General features: G+C 36.3%; 1 non-coding gene and 2 pseudogenes across 1 annotated transcript; 1 reads left to right on the forward strand and 2 right to left on the reverse strand.

The window, feature by feature from the left end:
- Nucleotides 1-425: 425 nt before the first annotated feature.
- Nucleotides 426-938, reverse strand: LOC133253403 (large ribosomal subunit protein eL32-like; annotated as a pseudogene).
- Nucleotides 939-2,956: 2,018 nt separating this feature from the next.
- Nucleotides 2,957-3,801, reverse strand: LOC133253404 (lys-63-specific deubiquitinase BRCC36-like; annotated as a pseudogene).
- Nucleotides 3,802-19,632: 15,831 nt separating this feature from the next.
- LOC133253579 (U6 spliceosomal RNA) lies at nt 19,633-19,739 on the forward strand. The gene has a single exon (XR_009738354.1). It is a non-coding gene; the product is annotated as a U6 spliceosomal RNA (small nuclear RNA).
- The last annotated feature ends 373 nt before the right edge of the window (nt 19,740-20,112 follow it).

The raw sequence follows: 20,112 nt of genomic DNA on the forward strand, positions 1-20,112 counted from the left end.
GGACTGCAAGAAGATCCAACCAGTCCATTCTGAAGGAGATCAGCCCTGGGATTTCTTTGGAAGGAATGATGCTAAAGCTGAAACTCCAGTACTTTGGCCGCCTCATGCGAAGAGTTGACTCATTGGAAAAGACTCTGATGCTGGGAGGGATTGGGGGCAGGAGGAGAAGGGGACGACAGAGGATGAGATGGCTGGATGGCGTCACTGACTCAATGGACGTGAGTCTGAGTGAACTCCAGGAGTTGGTGATGGACAGGGAGGCCTGGCGTGCTGCGTTTCATGGGGTCATAAAGAGTCGAACACGACTGAGCGACTGAACTGAACTGATACCTATGTCGCTTCCCTCATGAACATCCCTTCCACCTCTCTCCCCATCCCATTCTTCTAGATTGTTACATTTTTAAACAGTAATAACTTAAATCAGATTTTGTTTTTGGTCGGGTTTTATGCTTTTATTATCACAAACAAAATGTCCACATGGGCTGTCTATTCATTTTCCTCGCTGTGCAGTCTGGCATTGGGATTGGTGATTCTGATGGCCAGCTGGGCTGCTCTTTCTACAGTGGCCTTGTGGTTCTTGGAGGAGATGTTGTGAGCTATCTCAGCACAGTAAGATTTGTTGCACAACAGCAGCGCCTCAAGCTCCTTGACGTTGTGGACCAGGAACTTCCGGAAGCTGCTGGGCAGCATGTGCTTGGTTTTCTTGTTGCTCCCTTAACCGATGTTGGGCATCAAGATCTGGCCCTTGAATCTTCTGCGCACCCTGTTGTCAATGCCTCTGGGCTTCTGCCAGTTCCACTTGATTTTGACATATCGGCCTGACTGATGCCTAATGAACTTCTTGGTCCTCTTTTTGACGATCTTAGGCTTCACGAGGGGTCTGAGGGCAGCCATGATGCCAAGTTAGAGATGGCTCCAGATTTTTTTTTTAATTAATTTTGTTTATATTTTGTTAAAATATTTTTTACCTTTTTTTTTTTCAAGAAAAATTTTAACATTCTTTACCTCTATATCCTCTTAATGTCTAATTTTGGTATTTAATGCATTCTCTTAGTTTTTTCAAAGATCAAGCTTTCATTCTTCTTCATATTTCATATTGTTTTTGTTTTCCATTTTGCAAATCTCTATTACTGTAAGTAACTCTACTACTTCCTTCCACCCACTTTCTTTAAGATTATTTTGCTCTTTTCCAACTTCTAGATTTAGAAGCCACCTTCTTACTTTTCAATTTTTAAATGTTTTTTCCTTATTTAATATTTACAGCTTTTTATTTGACGATAACCACAGATTAACAGGAAGTTGCAAAAATAGTACACAGAGTCCCAGTTTTCCCCAGCAGTAAGATCTTACACATAACTACAGTGCAACTTCAAAATCAACATATTGACAGTGGTATCATACTACTAATGAGAGTATAGACTTTATTTGGTTTCACCAGGTTTTACATGCATTCATTTGTGGGTGTTTGTAGCTCTGTATAGTTTTAGTGCATTTTAGACATTCATGTAATCAACACCACAATCAAGATATGGAACTGTTCCATCAGCACAAAGGAACTTCTTGTGTTACCCTTTATAATCACCTATATCTCATACCCACTCCAGTCCCTATCCCTGGCAACCATTAATATGTTCTTCACTTCTATAATTTTGTCATTTTAAAAACTGGAAATGTTATACAAATACAGTCATACAGTAGGAGACCTTTTAATACTGGCATTTTTCGTTCCTCATAATGCGCTTGAGGTTCATCCAAGTTGTGTGTATCAATAGTCTCTTTCTTTACATTGCAGGGTAGTTCCCATGGTGTGCGTGGTTGGTTTAACCACATGCTCATCTGCTGGACATCTAGGTTGTCCTGTTTGGTGTTATTACAAATGAAAGTGCTAAGAACATCTTGTGCCAAAATAGGTTTTCATTTCTTTGGGATACATGTCCAGGAAAATAATTGCTGGGGTATTAAAGTATGTGTGTGTTTATTAGAAGTTTCCAAACTTTTTTTTTTTTTTTCAGAGTGACTTACCATTTTGCATTCCATCCAGCTCATATGCTCAGCAGCATCTGGTATTTTCACTATTTTTTCAAAAAATTTTGGCCACACACTGAGGCATGTGGCATCTTAGTTCCCAAGCTAGGGATCAAACCCATTCCCCCAGCATTGAAAGGCAGAGTCTCAACCACTGAACTGCCATGGAAGTCCCCATTTTCAGTATTTTTTCTTTAGCTGTTCTCATAGTCAAAATTCCTTGTGGTTTTAATTTGCATCCCCCGATTACTAGTAAGATTCAACATCTTTTCTTGTGCTTGCTTGCCATCCACATTTCCTCTTTAGTGCTATGTCTATTCATGTCTTTTGCTCATTTACTAATTGGATTGTTTATATTTCACTCTTGACTTCATACAGTATATTCTATATTGGTCTAGATAAATGGTTTGCAAGTAATTTCTCCCAATAATTTCTTCCTCTTAAATTCTTTGCAGGGCAAAAGTTTTTAATTTTGATGAAGTCCAATATATCAATTTTTTCCTTTTAGGATTGTGCTTTTGGGATGAAGGCCAAGAATTTATTGCCTAGCCCAGGTTTTTTTTTTTCCCAAGATTTTTTTTCCCTAAAAGTTTTATAGTTTTACATCTTTTTACATCTTACATCTAAGCTTATGATATATTTTCAATTAATTTTTGTATAAGGTATGCAGTTTAGGGCAAACTTCATTTTCTTTGCAAATTGCACCAACTTCATTTATTGAAAAGACTATTACCCTTCCTCCATTGAATTGCTTGTGTACCTTTATCAAAATCATTTGGCCATATATACCATGCTGTCTTGATCCCTGTAGCTTCATAGTAAGTCTGCAGTCAAGTAATGTGAGTCCTCCAAATGTCTCTTCTTCAAAACTGATTTAGCTTAATTAATTTTACACCTGAATATTTTCATCCTTTCCCATTTGTCTCCTGCTTTATTCTAGAGAAGAAAGTTCTTGCATAAACTCTTTCTTTTCTTGTTGCAACCCCTGTAAATGCTTTTGGTTTCTCTCCAGTCTGTCCTCCAACCACTGTAGTAGAGGTCCGCTGAGTGCTGACCTGCACAGATTCTTAGTAAACACTGAGCCATTATGGATCTTGGTTACTGAATCCAGATGTGGAAGGCTGTGGATCCTCCTATGTGCATCTTGCCCCTCTTGATACAGGATCTTGGGCAACTCAATTGCTGACTCAAGGCACACTTTCCCAGTGGTTTGATGGGGGTACAATATGAATTGGGATTTCAATTCTCTTATACTCTGAGCTCTTTTGGGCCTTAATGGGTTGAAAGCAAGTATAGAGTACCTGTCCAATCTTTGTATTTTTATCTTGTAGGAAACAAGAAAATACAAGCCCTACAAAGCTTTGCTCCATAATCTGTTACATGGCTTGTGTGTGAACATCAACATGGGAAGGCCTAACCATTATATGGGGATGGGAATGATACCAGCCCACAACTCTCAGGGTACCACCGGTTAGTTTAGCCAACCTCTCTATCTCAGTTAAAGCCGCAGACAGCTGCTCTGGAGAAATTTCCACTCCACCCTTCCTCTTATCAGAACGCCGCAAGACAATGACAGAATGAATGTGAACAATTCTGACAGTGTCAAACTTTTCAGCAACTGTGTGGATTTCAGTTCTAGTATATGTAAACTTGGGGTCACTTCTTAAGTCATCATTCAATTCTATGCACAGCCCCATCACCTCTTCTTTCTCTGTGCTCAGAGTGTGGTTGAGACATAGTAGGAAAGCATCTGGACTCCAGATGAACCATTTGCATCAAGTGCAACTGCCATCTTGGCTCCACCCTGCTCACGTCTGCCTCCAGCCAGCTCCAGCCTGGCCAACCAGCTGCTCAGGCACGAGGTTCTGTGGGGACTGGCCCTGGGGTGCCCAATATTTAAAGTTTCCAATAAAATATCTGCAACTATAAATCTTAATGTAATTCAAATTTTAGATATATTTTAATAATCTCTCAAATTTAGATGTATTCTAATAATCCCACTCCTCATTCTTAAACATATTTGGTGAAAGTGAAAGTTGCTCGGTCCTGTCCGACTCTTTGTGACCCCATGGACTATATAGTCCGTGGAATTCTTCAGGACAGAATACAGGAATGGGTAGCTGTCCTCTTCTCCAGGGGATCTTCCCAACCCAGGGGTTGAACCCAGGTCTCTGGCATTGCAGGTGGATTCTTTACTAACTGAGCTAATATATCTGGTATTTTTTATAATTGCTCATTTACCTAAAATTGCATAATAGTTTGTGTTATGGAATATATATGAAGTATTTTTTATTCTGTACTTGTTATTCATTCCTGAGTTTATTCCTTGATAGGCAAAAATTATGACTGCACGTTATCAGCTCTTCAGTGTTTGTTGACAGCAACCTAGTGAGATAGACACTATAATTATTGCCACTTTTCAGATTGGAAAACTGAAGAGCATAACTGGTAAGAAACGCATAAATGATGAAATTGGTAAGCAAACCCAGAAATTTTGTCTCTAGATTCATCTCTTAGAGTCTGTTACTTTAATATAATTTGGATTCCTTCTTAGATTTTGGGGGGATTTTTTACTGCCTGTTTTTCAGGTTTTACAGAACATTTTATTATCTCAACTTCTTGTAGAGCTATTTCTGCTTTACCTTGGGTGTGACACCACCATTATTGATCTTCTCTTATGGGCTTCAAATTTATTACTGTAACAATTTTATGTTAATCTATAGCTAGATTTTTTGTACAGGGGAAACATCAATTGTTTTTCATACCCAGATTGTCAGCAAGAAGACAGGATGTCCCGTTCTGGCAGAGGAGTGAGGTATAGAGATTTTCCAATCTTTTAAAATAGAGGGGCAGCCCAATCTGTACCTCAGTTTACTGAATTTTGAGGAAGAAATGCTTAAGTGCAGGAAGAAATAGTACTTTATTTTATCTAAGGCCAATAGCATAAAAAGTAAAATATTTTAACTTTTTAGAGAGTATAGACAGAGTTAGTTTAAAAAAATCTCTTTTATCTTTATGAAGTTTGGACTTACAAAAGCATTTATGTACAGTTAAATAGAGTTATTTGAAATAAATGGGCTCAATCTGCCTACCAGAATCAAGGTTCTATTTCCCAGAGAAGATAAGCTTTGAGTATTTGATGAAATGATGATAGACAGGCAGCAACATTTATTAAGATGCATCTGTGTACAAGACAGGATGCTAGTGGAAGAAATCTGTCCTTTGTGACATGATTCATAATAAAAGCAGAGCTGCTATTTTATCTAAAATCTTTTATTTCTAAACATAATATTGTACTTTAGCAGCATCCCCTTCCTTTTGAATCCTCCTTAACTCAGGTTAGATGGAACTACAAAATACACTACTTATTTTCAAAGTCACACTTAGGTAGTGATAAGGAAACCATTTAGGCAACCAGTGAGGGGCAAAAACAATATAATCATAGGATGTATCCAAATTCTTTATTTGACAAACAGCTTCATTCCAACGCTCTAACATTCCTTCTGTGCCAAAAGGTCTGAAAGACTGGAAATTACTTTTCCTAGTTTGTCTGCATGTAGGGTTTCAGTTTGAATTAGCTGATGAGAAAAATTTGCTTGAGATGGAAAGTAGAATTAAAAAAAATATTAGCTATTATTTTTGGTGACTGCTTAAAGTAGGCACATAGTATATGTAAGTGATAAATGTAACGTTTTGCCTGGGACTGTTCAAGCCTGTCAAGGAATCATGTCCTCTGGTGCTTTTCAGAAGCTTCCATCTCCTGTGGTGCCTCCCTTAAGATTCTTGAATTTTCAAATTCCCTGAAACACAGATCCATCCTCTCTTGCCTTTGTTTTCCCTGTCCTTCTAATTGTAGTTTAAGATTCAAACTCTTACTTGAAGTACATAGAGTGGCTCATATGTAAATGAAAAATTTTAAGTGAGGCAGAAGAAATTATAAATAACATAATGTCAAAAATTCTTTGTTGAATTAAAAGCAAGTTAGCACATAAGGAAACATTGATGTGAAGAACAATCAAGGGAAAAAATGATCTTGGAGAGACACATGCAGAAGCTTCAGATAATGGAAGTCCCTATCATAGATTTTAAAATTATACTTAAAATGATAGTATGTAAAAAGAGGTAAAAGACACGATTGAGAATACTGGCCTAAGAACTGACACATCTAGCAAGTTCCTTGGGTATTGCTGATACTACTTGTCTGGGTATCATTTTTTTAAATAACTACTGCTTTAGAGGATACTATCAGTGTATGGAACCCTTTTCTGTTATAGAGGATGCAGTCACAACTTGGATATCAGTTTAATTCACCTCTGTGTGCACATTCTCCAATTTGTACTTCAATCCTATAATTTATATTGTAGCCTCTTCAGATGACTTGATTTTGCCCAGATATGGAAAGAAGGAGAATTACTTGGTAATCTTTGTCCCCCTAGAACAACCTGTATTCAGTGACAGACATATTTGTAAAAATAAAAATAAAAGCACAGCCTTTTCTTTGAGATAAGACAGCTTCTTAAGTGCAACTTACATGCCAGAGTTTCCTGTGTCATTATGTTGACATGTGGATTCCACTTGACATTATGTCCCTTGTTTTTTCTTTCCTGCTTTCATGATCTTCCATATTTCTCTTTGGCTAATTCCCTTAATACATCAGGTGTACAAGTATATGAAAACTCCAGAAATAGTATCGTCTGTATACTCTTTCTATTACCTGCTTTTCACCTCTTAACTATTATTATTCTTATCTCTTGTTATATCTAACAAATTTTGATTGAGTGCTAGACATTTTGGACAAAACAAAAACAATGGACTGTTTATTAAAGTGTCCATTCATTGTACGCAGCTATTGAAATTAAAATTTTAAATAATTAAGATGAAATAGAATTAAAATTATGTTCCTAAGTCATGTAGCCACCTTTCAAGTGTTCAGTAATCACGTGTGGTTACTGGATACAATTTTGGACATTGCAGCTTCTGAATAAGGAATTCATAGGGCCTGGACTCCATCTTAGGCCTGTTCACGCTGATCATGCTCGGCCACCTTTCCAATGGACTCTGAACTCTGTGTTTAGTGCCTATGAAAACAATAGAAGGATAAGACCCCCTCCAGACAAGGGAACCTTGAAGATCGTATCTAGGTTACTCATTGCCTAAGAGAAAACATACACTAATCACCCCTTCCTCCAGACAGGCCAAAAATTTTTCCGTATCATTCGGAGTGTAACCTCGGGTTTAGTGATTATTGGCTAATTGTTTGCCTGTTTGAGCACATGAGCACATAGCATGTGAATGATGGGGTTCTTGGGATTGTATTTTCTTTGGTTTATTTCAGTCTCAAGGAATTTGGAGTGGTGGGTTCAGACACGTACACTTAGGGTATAAAAGATTTTCACAAATGCTGGTCGGGGTCCTTGGCTAAGAGGAGACTCTGCCTTGGGCCCGCCGGTGTGATAAACTGCACTCCACTATCTGCATTGTCCTTCTGAGTGAGTTTGTTTCCCAGAACGCGTGGCTACAACACTTCCACAGTAACAGAAAGTTTTGTTGGAAAGTTCCAGTTTAGAGACTTTGACTGATACTGTTTTCCTACAATAAGGGCTTATATATAATCTGATCACATTATTCCAGTTAGAGGCAGCAGCAATTAAATTTGCCTTTAGTTTTCTTAAGGTGTATCATTTTGGGTTTGCCTTTGCTCCTAGAATGTATGCCATGTGAGTTCTCAAATGACAAACCTGGTGGTCTGTAAATGCTATTCTTTGTATTCCCAATACAATGGAATTGGTAAAGGCTCTTTTTAGTTTAGTTGCTCCCTTCTTTGTAGATTTTAAAAGTCTCATACAGTCTAAGGAAATAGAAACATCCTTTGTGTGAGGTGGGGTGCTAGGACAGATTTCTCTGTAGTTCTTTTTTGTATCAGATCTTGTCCCCTCAAGTTTGACTGTCTTAGCAGTTCTGAAATTTAACTTTCAATCCATAGTCTCACTACTTTCACAAAAACTCTGGCTTTAAGAGTTCTGGTTGTTCGTTCACCCAATTTAAGAATTAATGAAAATTTAGAGGAACAAAGCATCACACAAGATTGAGCTCACTTCAGGACATTTTTCTTCTGTCTGGCAACTTGGCCTTTCAATTCCCAACTGACTTATATGTCCTTCTATGCCTTTATTTAGTAACTTAAACTTTTATTTTTTATCTTTGCCCCTCCTTCTTATGTGGATTATTAAATCTGTAGCTGGATATTTTTCATCATTTTTGAAACTTTCTTAGTCATTTTTTATTCAGATATTGCTTTGGGCCTATTTATTACTGCTATCTTTCCAAATCTCCAACTATCCATGTTAGACTACATTACTGTTACATCTATGTTACTCTCTCCTCTGTATTTATATCTATTTTTATTTTCTGCTTCCATTCTGAATATTTTCTTTAAACCTGTCTTCTAACTCATTCTCTTTTCATCTGTCTATCTTGTCAAACCCATCTATTTTTACTGAATTTTATAAATTTATATTCCAGTCCTCTGCCAATTTTCTATCTTGTTTCTATCATTTTATCATATTAAGCATTATTGGGATTATTACATCATACAGATTTTGTCTGAGTCTGTTTTTACTCTTTTGTTTGTATGTGTCTTTGCTTTGTATTAATGGTGTAATTTTTTTTCTTTTGTCAGTTATTGAGTAACATAGTATTGAATATCAAATATAAAAATTGTAGAAATGATTAAAGGATTTTCACTAGTTTATATCCTCCTAAAGAAGATTTTTATTCGTTGTTGTCATGTGTTAAGGGCAAGGGCAACCCAAATAACCTTAACCTCTTCATAGGAATTTAGATTATTTGAAGTGGTGCTGCTTTTCTAGAACTGACAGTATTTTTCTGATTCACTTTTATCTCTGGAGATTAGGACTTTATGTCCTCAAGACAAAGCAGAGGAGATTTAAAAGCTCTTTCAGCTTGTCTGCTCCTGGACTTCATTATATATATATATATTTCCAAGAGAAGTAAGTTATACAGTCAGTTAGCTCTCTTCACTGATATTAGTGGGAAATTAAATTCACTTAGCATTACAAAAAATATGGTAAAGTAAAATATGTGTCTAAAAATTTTTCTTGGCATTCACAGTTAATTAGAAAAAATATAAGTGGTTATTTCTGATATTAAATATATTCAGAAGAAAGGAACATTAAATACAGTCACAAACATTTGTTACTTTTACATGGTTATCTATCAGTATATTAAGATGCATATTTCACTATATTTTGCTTATTCCTCTAAAATAGGTCATTACTGCTGGGAAAAAAAAAAAAGGATGTAATGAGTAAAGGAATATGATACCCATGTATAGGGTAGGGTACAATAGAGTATGAGGGGAAAATAACTGTTAAAAATGTATTTTAAGTGTAAAAGCATATATAGTTAAATATGCATGTTTTCTGGTAATTGTCCATGGTCCTTTATATTTAAAGTACATTTCAATGAAATTTTTATACAAGTGTACATTAATAGAATTATTTTTTTCTTTACTGCTATGGGGCCTGACACTTAGAGAAATACTAGTAAGTACCTCTGAGCCTCAGACCTACATCTGAATAAACTACAATTCCTGTTTTCTAGATGCTGTTTCTTATGATTATATACACATGAATCTTTTAATAGTTCTTTCTTAGCATGCTTACTTCAGTAAAATGTTGTTGCGTTGTTGTTAAATTTTTGTTTCACTGTCTTACTTAGTTTCTTCATTGTATTGTAAATATTTCAGCCCCATTCTCCCTCCCCATATAATTTTTTCACTGACAATGTTTAAATAATTGCTTTTGATTGACTAGAAAAAAAACTCTTAAATATTAAACTAGTTTTTTCTTATTTAGTAAGCTAGAAAAACAACTTATTTCCCAATAAAATACCACATAATTAGAAAATGTAACACTGTAAAATAATATAAAGTTGTTTTGTTTTTTATGTTGAACCATGCTCCTTTGTATTTTCATCTTCAGAATTGGTGTTTGAAAGTTTTGTCATCAACCTGACTCTTGTAACTTAAACATATGTTTATCTTTTCTCTCATTGTCTTTCTTCTTACTCTATAGGCTTTTATAACTTTAATATTTATTCTGGGATATTTGAAATTTTATCAGGGTAAGTGTATTCATGGATATGTTTTTTAATTCATTGTGGTATTCAAAAAGCTGTTCATTTTCTTAGATAAGTGTATCATCTCCTCTGGGAATTAGGTAGTGGAGTAAATAAGGATTTCAATTTCTAATTTTAATGTTGATGGTTAGCTCTATAACTCTAAATATTATGATTATATATTTAGTTTTTGATTTGCTGACTATAAACAAAGTATATTTGCCACTATGAAACATGAAACATTTATCTCACTGACACTTTCTTCATCTCCATGTGTCATCCTTTTAATAAATTGTATTATATATTTATCACCATATGGCACAAGCTGCTGGTTTCAGACAGTACCCCAGCTTTCTTTTAGTAGGAAGAGGTCAATACCCACCTCCAAACACTATTTTACCATTACCTATTCCCCATATCTACCCACTTTGCTAGTTATTCTTAACCACAAAATTCACTGATTTTGTATTCTGGTAATTAAAAGAAAATCTTTCAAGATATGTTCATAGTTTGATTCTAATTTTCAAAGATAACATTGTGGCTATAAGTATCATTTACTCTAGAAATTAAATAGTGAGTTTGGGCTTATAGAGATGGATATGTGATCCTACGTTATGATAATTCTACATCACAAAGGAAAAGATATATAATGGAAATTTGGAGAGAAAGCATGCAAAGCATTTTTAAAATTTAGATTTTATTTAATAGTCAACTTCTCACTAACATCATCTTACATTTTTATCATATCATAAATAGCTGAAATTTAAGTTTCCTTTTGAAATTACTACATTTGAAATCTTCTCTTATTTATACTAATTTAGACTGATATCTAGGCTTGATATATAACTCACATCTTAAAATTAAAAAGTCTATATCAAGAATGTTTTATTTGAAGTTTTGTCAGTTATTTTAGATTTTATTTGATCTTGATCGGAGAATATGTAGAATCCTTACTTTTTATTTATTTATTTATTTTTTAATTTTATTTTATTTTTAAACTTTACAATATTGTATTAGTTTTGACAAACATCAAAATGAATCCGCCACAGGTATATCTTGTTATTTCCTTCATTTTAGTATGTACCAGATTATGTACAAACAAAATTATTTTTAGCCTTTCTCTTCTTACAAGGCCAAAGAACAAATTCTTTATAATTTCCTAGAAGCCCTGGAAGATCTCAAAGACAGTTTTAGGTGCAAAAGATACCATTTTGGATTTGACTTTGGGATGGAAAAAGTCAAAAGTTGTCATGAAGTTTGAATGTGGGATTAAATAGAATCATGAGTTAGTAACAATACTCAGCTATTTAACAGGACATGATAAAAGTCACCATAATGTAGACTTACTTATTCTGAGACACAATATCTTTGCCTTAAAAGATTACCCAGAATGTAAAGAGAAACCCCTTTTTACATTGATCAATGGAATAAAATAGAAAGCCCAGAGATAAATCCACGCACATATGGACACCTTATCTTCGACAAAGGAGGCAAGAATATACAATGGATTAAAGACAATCTCTTTAACAAGTGGTGCTGGGAAATCTGGTCAACCACTTGTAAAAGAATGAAACTGGACCACTTTCTAACACCATACACAAAAATAAACTCAAAATGGATTAAAGATCTAAACGTAAGACCAGAAACTATAAAACTCCTAGAGGAGAACATAGGCAAAACACTCTCCGACGTACATCACAGCAGGATCCTCTATGACCCACCTCCCAGAATATTGGAAATAAAAGCAAAAATAAACAAATGGGACCTAATTAACCTTAAAAGCTTCTGCACATCAAAGGAAACTATTAGCAAGGTGAAAAGACAGCCTTCAGAATGGGAGAAAATAATAGCAAATGAAGCAACCGACAAACAACTAATCTCAAAAATATACAAGCAACTCCTACAGCTCAACTCCAGAAAAATAAACGACCCAATCAAAAAATGGGCCAAAGAACTAAATAGACATTTCTCCAAAAAAGACATACAGATGGCTAACAAACACATGAAAAGATGCTCAACATCACTCATTATCAGAGAAATGCAAATCAAAACCACTATGAGGTACCATTTCACACCAGTCAGAATGGCTGTGATCCAAAAGTCTACAAATAATAAATGCTGGAGAGGGTGTGGAGAAAAGGGAACCCTCTTACACTGTTGGTGGGAATGCAAACTAGTACAGCCACTATGGAGAACAGTGTGGAGATTCCTTAAAAAACTGGAAATAGAACTGCCTTATGATCCAGCAACCCCACTGCTGGGCATACACACTGAGGAAACCAGAAGGGAAAGAGACACGTGTACCCCAATGTTCATCGCAGCACTGTTTATAATAGCCAGCACATGGAAGCAACCTAGATGTCCATCAGCAGATGAATGGATAAGAAAGCTGTGGTACATATACACAATGGAGTATTACTCAGCCATTAAAAAGAATACATTTGAATCAGTTCTAATGAGGTGGATGAAACTGGAGCCTATTATACAGAGTGAAGTAAGCCAGAAGGAAAAACATAAATACAGTATACTAACGCATATATATGGAATTTAGAAAGATGGTAACAATAACCCGGTGTACGAGACAGAAAAAGAGACACTGATGTATAGAACAGTCTTATGGACTCTGTGGGAGAGGGAGAGGGTGGGAAGATTTGGGAGAATGGCAATGAAACATGTAAAATATCATGTAGGAAACGAGTTGCCAGTCCAGGTTCGATGCACGATGCTGGATGCTTGGGGCTGGTGCACTGGGACGGCCCAGAGGGATGGTATGGGGAGGGAGGAGGGAGGAGGGTTCGGGATGGGGAACACATGTATACCTGTGGCAGATTCATTTTGATATTTGGCAAAACTAATACAATTATGTAAAGTTTAAAAATAAAATAAAATTGGAAGAATAAATAAATAAATAAATAAATAAACTTAAGAAAATTTTGTCATTTTTACAGAGAAAAACTTAAATTCTAATTTTGAATCAGTGTAATTTTTAAACCAAAGTTCTTTTTAAACAATCTTAATACATCCACTGAACTTTAGCCAGCTTTGACCCAAGCAAATAAAAATCCCTTTTCATGAATGTTATACAAGTTTATATATTCAATTAGGTCTTGTCATACATTTTCCTCTAATTCTAGGAAAAAAATCTTATTTTGGAATAAAACTATTTTGCTTTTCTTTAACAAAAATTGATCCTGTACATCCTATATATAAAATTGTTCTTCTCTTGCTCCTAATAGAGTCTCTGACATTTATTGAGTATAATTTTTAGCCACAATAACATCAATTTCCCACAGTAACTATGAGATAGATAATGATACACTTCTTTCATACAGTATAATTTTGTAGCTGACCAGGCATCTGGTCTCATCACTTCATGGCAAATAGATGGGGAAACAGTGGAAACAGTGTCAGACTTTACTTTTCTGGGCTCCAAAATCACTGCAGATGGTGACTGCAGCCATGAAATTAAAAGACGCTTACTCCTTGGAAGGAAAGTTATGACCAACCTAGATAGCATATTGAAAAGCAGAGACATTACTTTGCCAACAAAGGTCCATCTAATCAAGGCTACGGTTTTTCCAGTAGTCATGTATGGATGTGAGAATTGGACTGTGAAGAAAGCTGAGCACCGAAGAATTAATGCTTTTGAACTGTGGTGTTGAAGAAGACTCTTGAGAGTACCTTGGATTGCCAGGAGATCCAACCAGTCCATTCTAAAGGAGATCAGTCCTGGGTGTTCTTTGGATGGAATGATGCTAAAGCTGAAACTCCAGTACTTTGGCCACCTCATGCGAAGAGTTGACTCATTGGAAAAGACTCTGATGCTGGGAGGGATTGGGGACATGAGGAGAAGGGGATGACAGAGAATGAGATGGCTGGATGCCATCACCGACTCGATGGACGTGAGTCTGAGTGAACTCCGGGAGTTGGTGATGGACAGGGAGGCCTGGCGTGCTGCAATTCATGGGATCGCAAAGAGTCAGACATGACTGAGTGACTGAACTGAACTGAGGAGAACGCATGAGTATACATCTCACAATTTTCACGGCAATATACTACCACACAGTTGCATTCATCTTAGATGCTAGCAAAGTAATTCTCAAAATTCTCCAAACCAGGCTATCAATAGTACATGAACTGTGAACTTCCAGATGTTCAAGCTGGATTTAGAAAAGGCAGAGGAACCAGAGATCAAATTGCCAACATCCACTGGATCATCAAAAAAGGCAAGAGAGTTCCAGAAACACATCTACCTCTGCTTTATTGACTATGCCAAAGCTTTTGACTGTGTGGATCACAACAAACTCTGGAAAATTCTTGAAGAGATGGGAATACTAGACCACCTGACCTGCCTCTTGAGAAATCTGTATGCAGGTCAAGAAGCAACAACATGGAACAACAGATGGGTTCCAAATTAGCCAAGGAGTATGTCAAGGCTGTATATTGTCACCCTGCTTATTTAATTTATATTCAGAGTACATTATGTGGAATGCTGGGCTGGATGAAGCACAAGCTGGAATCAAGATTGCCGGGAGAAATATCAATAACCTCAGATATGCAGATGACACCACCCTTATGGCAGAAAGTGAAGAAGAACTAAAGAGCCTCTTATGAAAGTGAAAAAGAAGAGTGAAAATGTTGGCTTAAAGCTCAACATTCAGAAAACTAAGATCATGGCATCCGGTCCCATCACTTCATGGCAAATACATGAGGAAACAATGGAAACTGAGAGACTTTATTTTTTGGACTCCAAAATCACTGCAGATGGTGACTGTAGCCATGAAATTAAAAGATACTCGCTCCTTGGAAGGAAAGCTATGAGAAACCTAGATAACATATTGAAAAGCAGAGACATTAGTTTACCAACAAAGGTCCATCTAGTCAAAGCTATGATTTTCCCAGTAGTCATGTATGGATCTGAGATTTGGACTATAAAGAAAACTGAGTGCTGAAAAATCGATGCTTTTGAACTGTGGTTTTGGAGAGTCCCTTGAGAGTCCCTTGGACAGCAAGGAGATCCAACCAGTCCATCCTAAAGGAAATTGGTCCTGAATATTTATTGGAAGGACTGATGCTGAAGCTGACACTCCAATATTTTGGGCACCTGATGTGAAGAACCAACTCATTGGAAAAGACCCTGATGCTGGGAAAGATTGAAGGCAGGAGGAGAAGGTGAGGACAGAGGATGAGATGGTTGGATGGCATCACTGTCACAAAGGACATGAGTTTGAGTAGGCTTTGGGAGTTGGTGATGGGCAGGGAAGCCTGGCATGCTGCTGTCCATGGGGTTGCAAAGAGTCAGACACAACTGAGCAACTGAACTTAACTTAATACTTATTTCAGATATAATATTCATAGCTGCTCTGTACTGTAAAAATTGGAAAAAATGTATATAAACTTAAAATTACACTTCAGCATCCTATCTTACTGGCTTCCCAGGTAGCTCAGTGGTAAAGAATCCTCCTGCCATTGCAGCAGACTTAGGGTTGATAGCTGAGTCAAGAAGATCTCCTGGAGCAGGAAATGGCAACTTACTCCAGTATTCTTGGGCTTCCCTTGTGTCTCAGCTGGTAAAGAATCCGCTTGCAATGTGGAGACCTGGATTCAATCCCTGGGTTGGGAAGATCCCCTGGAGAAGGGAACAGCTACCCACTCCAGTATTTGGGCCTGGAGAATTCCATGTACTGTATAGTCCATGGGATCGCCGAAATTCAGACATGACTGAGCAACTTTCAGGTTTCATTAATTAACTTAATATAGCATAAGTCTAAGGCTTTAAGTTACTGAGTGATCTTGAAAAATGTCTTCCAGGTGTCATACTATAAAACATAAGTGTTAGTCACTCAATCATGTCTGACTCTTTGTGACCCCATGGACGTAGCCCACCAGACTCCTCTGTGTGGAATTCTTCAGGCAAGAATACTGGAGTGGGTTACCATTTCCTTCTTCAGGAGATCTTCCCAACCCAGGGATCGAACCCAGGTTGCCTGCATTGCAGGGAGATTTTTACTGTTTGAGCCACCAGGGAAGCCCCTACTATAAAACATAGTTACTGTTAAATTAACATTTTTCAGAGTAATGATTCAATTTGCTTAAACGCAAATTTTTTTATCATTGTAAACATCTAGTATGTGTAATCCTAGCCTATTTGATTAGTAAACATGTACAAATGTACTTGCTTTTCTTGAGAGAATATGCTAGAGTAGAACAAAAATGTATGTTTATATTGTACCTAACACTGATAATTGAGAAGACATTCTTATGAAAAAAAAAAATGCTAAATAAGTCTTGTTTGCCAAAGACACACCTAAAATTATGTTTACTTGAACTCTTAGAATGTCTTGGTGATTTCTATAATAAAAAATAAAATAATATTTAATAAAACACATACTAAAATAATATAAAACTGTTGTATGTAATAAATAGTAATTTATATAAATTAGTATTTTAGTAATAGTATTACAGTAATATAATATTTAATAACATGCAATAAAATATAATCATATTATATATAATATAAATAATAAAAAGCTATTATAAAATACATTTTTGTGCATATTGGAAATATTAATTTAATTTACTTAATTTCTAAAAATTTTAAGAATACTCAATTTATATAAATGCTTATTTATTTCTAAACCAATCAGAATAGATCTTTAAATAATTTTATAATCTGATTTGCTCATATCATAGTCAGTAAGATAGTATTATGCTTACATACCATATATACACATATGTATAGCTATAGACACAATAGTTCATAGCTTAAATTTTAAATTCACTGATTCATGTGAAAAAGCTGACTCTTGTTCTTGCCTCCTCTTTATATTTTTACCAGATGCTGTGTTTTGCAGCTCTGTGTCTGTATACTCAGTCACTTCAGTCATGTCTGACTCAGTGACCCTATGGACTTTCTACAGGTAAAGCAAATTGAAATTATTGTTTCAAAATGACAGCTAAAACGTTTAGCTAAAGCATCTCCAGTGACATTTGTGAAGGAGACCTTCCAAGAATTTCTGTACCATGATGTATAATATTAAGTAGACTATAGACTATATTTTAGATGAGAGAGCAAAGAGAGTTCAGGGAGGTGTATAGGCCAAATCTACAATGATTATCTGAATAGAAATTAAAGAAAAAAAAATCCAGCCTGTTTCCAATTATGTTTGTTAGCCTCAAGTTCTATAATTATTGCATCTTCAATCCCTTAAATTTTGACTGTAAAAGAATAAAGGGATATATGCTGGTGATTGAAGAATGCTTTCTTACTAATTGGTTATCTTAGTTCATTTGCCACCAAAGAGTTTCCTTTAGCTTTTGGGAATGGTTGCTAATTCCTTGGGTATAACACCCCCTACCCACCCCCGCCGCCAATAGATTAGTGATTCAGGTTTCTTTTTTGATAGATATTCCTGCAGCTGCCATTGGCTTCATTTATGTCCATTTAAGGCTTATGGGGGAGGAGGGAACATTATCAGGAGCAAGAATTGTCTAATAGTGAGATACATTAAAAGGCAAAGTTATGTACATGTAGAGTTAGAGACATTGTGAAAGTGAAGAATACAGAGAATCTAATTGGAATGTACATATTTTTTCCAAAAGGTTAAAAGCAGTGGAATTAAACAGAAGGCTCTGTAGAGTAGTGAGATGTCCTAGTGAAATAAAAGGATATTTAAAAAAGTCAAGTCACAAGGTAGATGGGACTGTCAAGTCCCATCACAGATATGGTTTACTTACTCCAAGGGAGGGTGGTAGGAGAATAAGAGAAATGTGTTTCTCTTGTGTCCACTGTAAAGACAGAGGTGTATACATTTATGGGGATGATTATTGTCCCTTGCCCATTGATATTTATTTGTGTAAAAAAGAGATGTAGTCGCTCAAAGAAAAATCATTGGGGAAGTGGATTTTTGGATTCTTGTTCCCTTTTGTACTCTGAGTCCAAGACATATGACATTTTTTTCCCGTCTTTTATAACATTTGCAATTGTCCCTACCTATAGTGTTTCCCTAGGGGCTCAGATGGTGAAGAATCTGCTTGTAATGCAGGAGACTTGGGTTTGATCCCTGGGTTGGGAAGATCCCCTGGAGGAGGCAATGGCAACCCACCCTGGTATTCTTGCCTGGAGAATCCTATGGACAGAGGAACCTGGTGGGCTACAGTCCACAGGTCATATAGAGTCGGACACAACTGAGTAACTAACATTTTCACTTTGTATCTGTAGAGTTTTTGTAGGGAGCAGACTTCCCTGGCTTGTTTCCTTCACATTGTTTAAGTTGTAAAGCCATGAGTTTATATCGTGTTGAGTTAGTTTTTTCAGCAATGAAGTCCTCATGGTATTGAGCTAGTGTGTGTGTTTCAGAGATAGGAATATTACAGTAATCTACTTAAAAATCTCTAATTTTGTTTTGTAAGCTCTTAACAAAGCTAATGCCAGTGGTGGAACACAATGATGATGAGCAGAAACACAATAGTTCTTTCAAACTAATCTATACCTATAATGGAGTCAAATTTTTCTCTTTATTGTCTGCAATCTTGAATCTCTGTTCAATACATTATTGTTTGTATTGGACAAATTGAAAGTTTTATGATTTTATCCTGTATGTGAGCTTCAGAGGTATTCTCATTTCCTTGATGATGCTTCTTCCAGGCCCACCAGCGGCTGTACAAGTATATATAATGCAGGGAGCCCAGAAAAATATGTCCTGAAGACTAATCTGAATGGATTACTATTTATTTTCCTATTCTTACAGGATTCTGGAATATCTTTAATAATATCATGCAAATCTGAACGAGACCAAGGCTTAAAGTGTTTAGGTGGGCACTAAGGTGATTTACCTTTCATCACAGGAGGGAAAGTCAATAATAGCTGTTAGGGTGAACAGTTGGGAAGCGTGGGCATTTAATGGAGCCAGGAGAAAATAATGAGGAGTAATAGGGGCTAAAAGCAAACAGGGCAAACTGTAGATGAAGGAAGAATATTGGGCAAGAAAAAGAGCTGGGAAAGATACGTGTGGAGAGCTTTAAGTGAGGAAAGGGTGTGAGTTTGCTGGAGGTGAAGGAAGAACAAGAGGAGTCCAGTGGTGGTGAGAGACATAATCTTGAGTTAAATTCTGCCAAACAAAGGTAAACTACTGAATTGTCTCTGCAGTGGTGAAATATTTAATTCAGGGATTTGAAGGGTATTTGGGAGTGAATTGGAATTTCTTTTATAGCCAAGATAAACACTGGCGACCAAATCAAGCTAAAAGAGCTCAGAAAAAGTGAATTGAAATTAAATCTTTACTGTGCTGCCATCAAGTGTCTGGAACACAGGAGTCAGGGGTGGACTTACTGTGGCTTCTTCAAACTATGGAGTGTGGGTGTCCCAGAGGCCTCAGGACCTGAGTACAGGAGATAGGGGTAAAGGGGATGTTTTGGCCTGGTGAAAATTATGGCGCCTAATCATCAAAGACAAAAAACAAATAGCTTGTGCTTGCTTCAGCAGCACATATACTAAAATTGGAACAATTCAGAGAAGCTTAGCATGGCCCCTGCACAAGGGTGACACATAAATTCATGAAGCGTTCCATATTTTTCAAAAGTGTATTTGATAAATCTGTAATCAGAGAGAAATGTTAATATCCTTCTCTCAGAAATTAACATGCATTTTAATAAGTCATAGTTTGACTTAAAAAAAAAAAAAAGCTTGGGATTTTTTTCTTATTCTGGTTCCTGCAGTAGAAATACAACCACAGATCTGAATATTCTTGTGTCCTAATGGGTGTTTTTTTCCTTAGACGTCCTTGGGGAGGTGTAGAAAACCTAATGTGGGCTGATTTTATAGCTGGGATTGTTTTGTAATCAGGGAATCTCAGTCCACCAGTAAATATTTATCCCTTTGTTTGGTTAGTCTGGTGGTGGTGGGATGCACCAATATTTCAGCTAATCATGTGTAAGACAGAGAATGAG

The sequence above is a fragment of the Bos javanicus genome, chromosome 8 (assembly GCF_032452875.1).
Source record: "Bos javanicus breed banteng chromosome 8, ARS-OSU_banteng_1.0, whole genome shotgun sequence".
NCBI lineage: Eukaryota > Metazoa > Chordata > Mammalia > Artiodactyla > Bovidae > Bos > Bos javanicus.